Here is a 5,953-nt window from a genome sequence, read left to right as displayed (position 1 = left end):
GTGTGTGGTGGGCCCCCTGCACCTGGGCTGTGGACCTCAGGGTATCTGGGCCCACAGCCTCGGTGGGTCCGGGAATTGTCCGGTTCTTGGTGAACGTGTGGACAGAGGGCTCAGTTCTGGGGGCCGTGCTGTGCCAGGAGGGGGCCGGTCCTGGGGTCTCCCATGCCTCCCACTGATCCTCTGTCGCGGCTGGCTTGGGCCCCGTGGGGTATCGGGGCCCCGGGGCTGTCATTCTGCCTCAGCCAAGGCCTTAGGGCATGGGGCGCACTCACGCCCCCTCCTCAGTGGTCCAGCTGGTTCTTCCGCAAGACGCAGGAAGACAGTGCTTCCTCCCCCATAAATAAACATGTGCTTTCTTCCTCCAGCAGATTGGAAGCGCAAGGTTGAGTGCTTCCAGAGATGAAACCTGGGGCCACGTGGGCGTGCCGGCTGAAGGTGCCCGGGCGCAGAGCAGCAGGGAAGGGGCGGCCGCAGGGCCCCCTCCCCCAGGGCAGGGAAGGTTTTACCCACCAGGGCCCGCCTCCCCGGGCTGTGTGTCTACAGGTAGGTCTGGTGTAGGTCCGGTCGGGAGCCCCAGGACCAGCCTGGTGTCCACGCTTCAAGCTGGTCCTCACATCTCCCTGTCCGTTGGGGCAGCTCATCCATACCACACAGGAGGTCACGGCGCTGGATGTTGGGGTGGGTTTGGAAGCCCAGCCATCTCCGGCTCCCCACCCATGCACAGCAGCCCCGAGGGCCTCCCATATGGTGTGTCCAGCTTGGTCCTGCCTGTCTGCTAGGGGTCGAAATCACCTAGAGCCACCTCTTTCGTATGTGTGTCCTGGGCCCTGGCAGTGCGGGGAGGACGGGGCTTGGACGGCTGCTGTGGGAATAGGGCAGACAACAGGGGGAGAGAGGGGGTTGCCACGGTGGTTCCAGCTCAAGCCACTGTGGCCTGCCTGGGTGGTGGCCATGGCCATGGTGAGGAGGGCACAGGTGCTGACCCAGGCGTCCTGAGTCGGGGGCTCTGGGCCACCCTACCCTGGGCTCCCATTTTCCTGCTGCCGGGATCCCTCTGCTGCATCACTGGCCTGGGCACGTGGACGCTCACGTGGACTGTCGAGGGTTGGGCCTAAGGGAGCTGAGCTGGCCCAGCAGCTTGCTATGGGGAGCAGCCAGCTCAGGCCTTCTCATCCTCCTGAGAGCTTTGCCTCTGTGTTATCTCACGATGGCCATGGGGGGAGCATGGCCTGTGGGGTCAAGGCCTCGTTCCTACACAGCCCTGTGTGGGGGCCACTGTGACTGGAGGGGCCTGACTTCAGCCACTTCTGGAGACCCCTCCCTGCGGCCCTCGAGCCATCGTATTCCCCGTTGGTTTGTGGCTCTGGGTCCTGGAGCGGTGTCTCCTGATGAGGGACGCCCAGCTCCGCTGTCTGTCTCCTGGTGACAGCATCCAGCCCTTTGTCCCGCAGATCCTGCTTGCGTCCTCAGCATCCACAGCATGGGGAAGACATAACGTCCCCTCCCTCCGTGTGTCTGGGGCCAGCAGGGGGAGGGGCCGAGGTGGCCTTCATCAGGATGAGGGACGGGATGGGGGATACTTTATAGAAGGGGGTCTGGGAGAATCTCAGCATCTGAAAAGTAACTGTTGTCACCCCTGTTTTACAGGTAGGGAAACAGGCTAAGAAAGGGTGAGGGGTGGCTGGTGGTAGAATTGGGGGTCGGGTTCTCATCCCCGGACTCATGGAGTGAGAGATGGCCCATCTGTGGGCCCCAGAGACCCTGAGCCAGCAGGTCTGGGTGGGCTGTGGGCAGCTGCGTAATAATGAGAATTTGGTTTGGGGGGTCCAGGACCACCCTTTGGGTCACACCACCTTAAACCACACAGGCCTCGGGGACCCCCACCCTGTTCCAGGACCCTGGAGGCCACCATCATTGGTGAGAGACAGTGGCATGGCTGCCAGTGGGGTGCTGGCAGCCCGTGACGTGTGCTGATTGGCCTCGAGCCCCTTCTGGTCTCCACACACACTCCCCGCACGCCAGCTCCCCACCTCGCGGCATCATAGTGCAGAGATGACCATGTCTGCCCTGCTGCCCTCTGGGGTGGCCCCACTTCCGAGCTGGCTTCCAGGCGGGCCAGTGCCATGTTCCAAGCAGCCCTTGGTGTGCTTTTAACCATCTGGAAGTCCAGGAATAAGAAAGAACGTGGAACTAGAAACTCTGGAGTGGTGTGCCGCAAAACCTAGGCCCTGGGTGAGCAGGCCCTCTGGCTGCTGGGCGAGTGCCTCTCCCCAGCCCTGAGCTTGCCGGGACATGGCCACTTCAGCACCACGGACAGCGGCCACCATCCCTCTTGGCCTCCTGGCCCTCGGGGGCCGGGCATCGGATTTGTTTGGGGTGCATTGCTGTCATGGTCTGGGAGACCATGGAGCCAGCACCTGCTCTGCACTGACTGGGGGAGGCTGGCCCACGGGCATGGCTGCTGGGGTGGGAAGGTGGGTCAGTCCTTGCTGAGCCCCACCGAGGCTGCAGAAATGAGAAGGGAGGGAGGAGGGAGGAGACCGGAAGGAGGCTGATGCTGGGACAGGTCGGCCAAATGCTGGGAGGGCTTTGTGGGTGGAGTGTGGGACCCACGGGGGGGGTACAGCATTTGAGGGGTCCCTGGACGGACCAGTGCTCTGCTCCCACTGCTGATCCGTGCTCTAGCCCTGGCTCTGGGCTCATTTCCACACCTCTCTGGGGACCAGTTTCTCGCAAGTCCCCAGCCTGGGGACAGGCTGCCCCAGGGAGAGTCACTCCATGCCCCACTCTGCCCAGGCTGGACACCAGGGGCCTGTTAGGCCAGGGGACATCCCTGGGTCCTAATGGGTCAAGGCCTAGGGTGGTCTAGGAACATGGGTCAGGGGGCTCTCTGCCCTTCTTTCAACCTCTGGACCTGGGCAGAGCCTTCCTGGCTATGGGGTCCCATGGAGAGACCCATGCCCCCAGCCCCTCTGTGTGTGGCCAGGCCTCAGGCAGCACCACAGCCCCCCTGCCGTGCTGGCACAGCCGCCTCTTCCCAGCCACACATCAGCCTGGCTTCTCTGGACCCGCAGTGGAAATTGACTCTAATTTGTAGAATTTGGTTCAAAACCTAAAGGATTTTGAATTAAAACTCAGAAAATCCATCTGTGTAATTAAGCCTCTGGAAGTCAGTGGCCTTGTGATGAGAGTCCGGTTGGCACCGCCTGTCCTCAGCTGCCCACAAAGGCGTGACCAGGAAACGGCTGTGACGTGTGGGGCTGATGGAGCCCTCCCCCCACCGCTGGCGGATCACCTCTCTGGGCAGGGCCAGTGGGACCCTGTGCGTGGGGAGCTCCTCCCTGGGCAGGGTGGCTCTAAGTGCTTCTCCTGTGTGCACTTTGCACAGAAAGATGAGCAGGACCCCAGGAGCTCGTCCCTCCCAGGGTGTTTGGGGTGGTGGGGGAGGGGGGCTGGGGTGTATCATAGAATAGTAACCCCAAAGGGGGCATGCTCATGAGGATGGATAGGGAAATTTCTGGGCCGTGCTGACCGGGTTGGTCACCCCAGCCACATGGACAGTGTCCCCACCTCACACACAAACCTGTGCTCATCCTGCTGCATGGGGTCACTGTGGCCATGGAGGTTGTCCTGAGCCCCTAGGGCTTGCCTCCAGGGCAGGGGTGGCAGGTGGGGCCATGGGGCCAGTGGGGTCAGGAGAAAGCCGAGGTTGGTGGGTGGTTTTTGCTTGTTAGTGCTTTGGGAAGGTATCGAGGTAGGACCCCGGCCCAGGACCTCAAGCTGGGCTAACTTTGCAAGTTGCTGGGAGCCTAGTTTGTGGCTCTTGCTGGAGACTGGGCCCCCCTAGCCCCTGATCAAGTAACGTCTCATGGGTCCTGGCCAGCCCAGCCCAGGGCTCCAGACATGCACTGCACCGTTGAGGACCAAGGTTCTTAGCTCTGCTCAACGCCAGCTCCGGGGTCTATGGTGATCCCAGAGTGAACATGGGCATGGGCCTGGGAGAAATCGGGCAGCAGGCTCGCGACATCAGTCTGAGATGAGGGGCATGAAGCTGGTGGAAGAAGGGAAGAGCTGAGGGCTCAGAGGCAGGCTGGGCTGGGCTGGGCTGGGCTGGAAACCCTGATGCTCCTGGATGGAGCAGGATGTTCGCCATGTGGGAGGTGGGAGCTGGCCCGGCGGAAGCACTCGGGGTCAGGGGAGAGCTCGAAGAAGTGGGGCAAGGAAGGAGGGTCCCAGGACCCAGGAGCAGACAGTCCCCACACCCCCACTGCCTGTATGGGCAAACTGAGGGCCCAGGCTGCTCTGTGCTGTCTCCCTGCAGGGATTGGGGGGGGGGCCACGTGCCTGCAAGACCAAGGGTCCAGCCAGGCCTGGGGAGCATCTGAGCCTCGTGCGCCCAGACCCAGAGCTGCCTGCTCCCTGCTGTGTGGCAGTGTCCTCGCTGGTGGGACTGGGGGTGCTTGTCCTTCAGGCATGTCATCCACAGCTTTAGTGTTGAGAACCCACCCCACTCCTGGGAGACAGACAATGACACCCTTGCAGCCCCTCTTCCAGAGGTGCTGTTTGCAGCAGTGAAGGACAGAGGAGCCGTGCGCAGCTCCCAGGGGCTGCAGCCGGCGGGGTCAGGACACGGGGAGAGCTGCGGTGCCCTAGGACTGGCTTCAGTGTGTGGCCTCAGCATCCCATGACACAGCCTGGGACCCACGCCCGGTGCCCTCGGGCGAGTCACCAGAGCTCCCAGTCTGTGCAGGGCGGGCTGGACTGGCTGGCGCACAGTAGGTGCACTATGGGTGTTTGGAGCAGCTTTCGGCTGCAGCCCTCTCCTCCCCCCACCCCACCCACGGGGACCTTGCAGCACCCACAGGCCCTGACTGTGCGCCGAGCCACCCTGCCAGCCCTTCTCAGCCAGCTCCCGTTGCGCTGTCACAGGCCTGTGGGGTTGGGCCCTCAGCGCTGTCTTAGCAGGACGCTGATTTCTGTTTTTCTGCAGCCGAATCACAGCAAAGGCACTTGTTACTGCTGAACCCATTAAGTGTAATTATGGTGCTCTCAGTGGGAACGGGTAATTACATTGGTGGCCCAGTGCCACACTGTGCAGTGTGCCAAGGGCCAGGGGCTTCAGAGCGGCAACTGTTGGCCCTGCCCTTGCAGGGAGGCAGGGGGAGAGGGGTCTGGGCGGGGCAGGTTGCCGGGCCCCACAAAGGAAGGACACACATGGCCTGGCCTTCCTCCTGCCCTGATCCCGGGGCCTGTACACCTGAATAAGCATGCAGGCCCTGAACCTCCCCAGGCCTTGTCCTTCCCTGACTCCAGTCACAGCACAGCCTCTGCCAGTTTGTGAGGTACCCTTGGCATCAGAGCTCCTCACAGGTGGGGCCGCATGGACCCCTGGCCCAGTGCCCACATGTGGTGGAGCATGGAGTGGGCACTCATGGCCCTGGGACTGACCTTCATTTTGGGGAGCAGGGCCCTGCTGCTTTGGTCACCTCATTGATCCATGAGATACGCGTCCACCTACCCAGCTGGAGGAACACAGGGGAAACGGAGGGGCACCAAGGCTCCAGGTCACACAGCCAGTATGTGCTGCAGCCAAGGAACCTGAGGGTGGATGCGCTGTCCCTGTCATCCTGCCTCAGGCCCCTCAGCGCCGGGCGGGCTGGGGGCTGCAGGGCAGGGTGGGGACTGCAGGACGGGGTGGTCCCCAAGTGGGTAGGTGCAGGGTCTCAACACCAGGTTTCTCAGGCTGTCTACTGACACGCGGTGTTTTCCAAGTGCTGACTTCTCTCTCTTTAAAGGAAAGTCCCCCATCCACCCCGCACCAGCCCAGAGAAGACCTCTGGGGGCCTCCTGCTCGCGCCCTCACTCTCTCCAGCACAGGGCAGGACAGGCAGGCAGCCCCACAGAAAGCCCGCCTTGGAGGGTGAGGGTGGGTCGCGGTGGGAGGGGGTTCTTG

This window comes from Tursiops truncatus, chromosome 15, assembly GCF_011762595.2.
Source record: "Tursiops truncatus isolate mTurTru1 chromosome 15, mTurTru1.mat.Y, whole genome shotgun sequence".
Taxonomy (NCBI): Eukaryota; Metazoa; Chordata; class Mammalia; order Artiodactyla; family Delphinidae; genus Tursiops; species Tursiops truncatus.
This window is presented reverse-complemented; position numbering follows the sequence as displayed.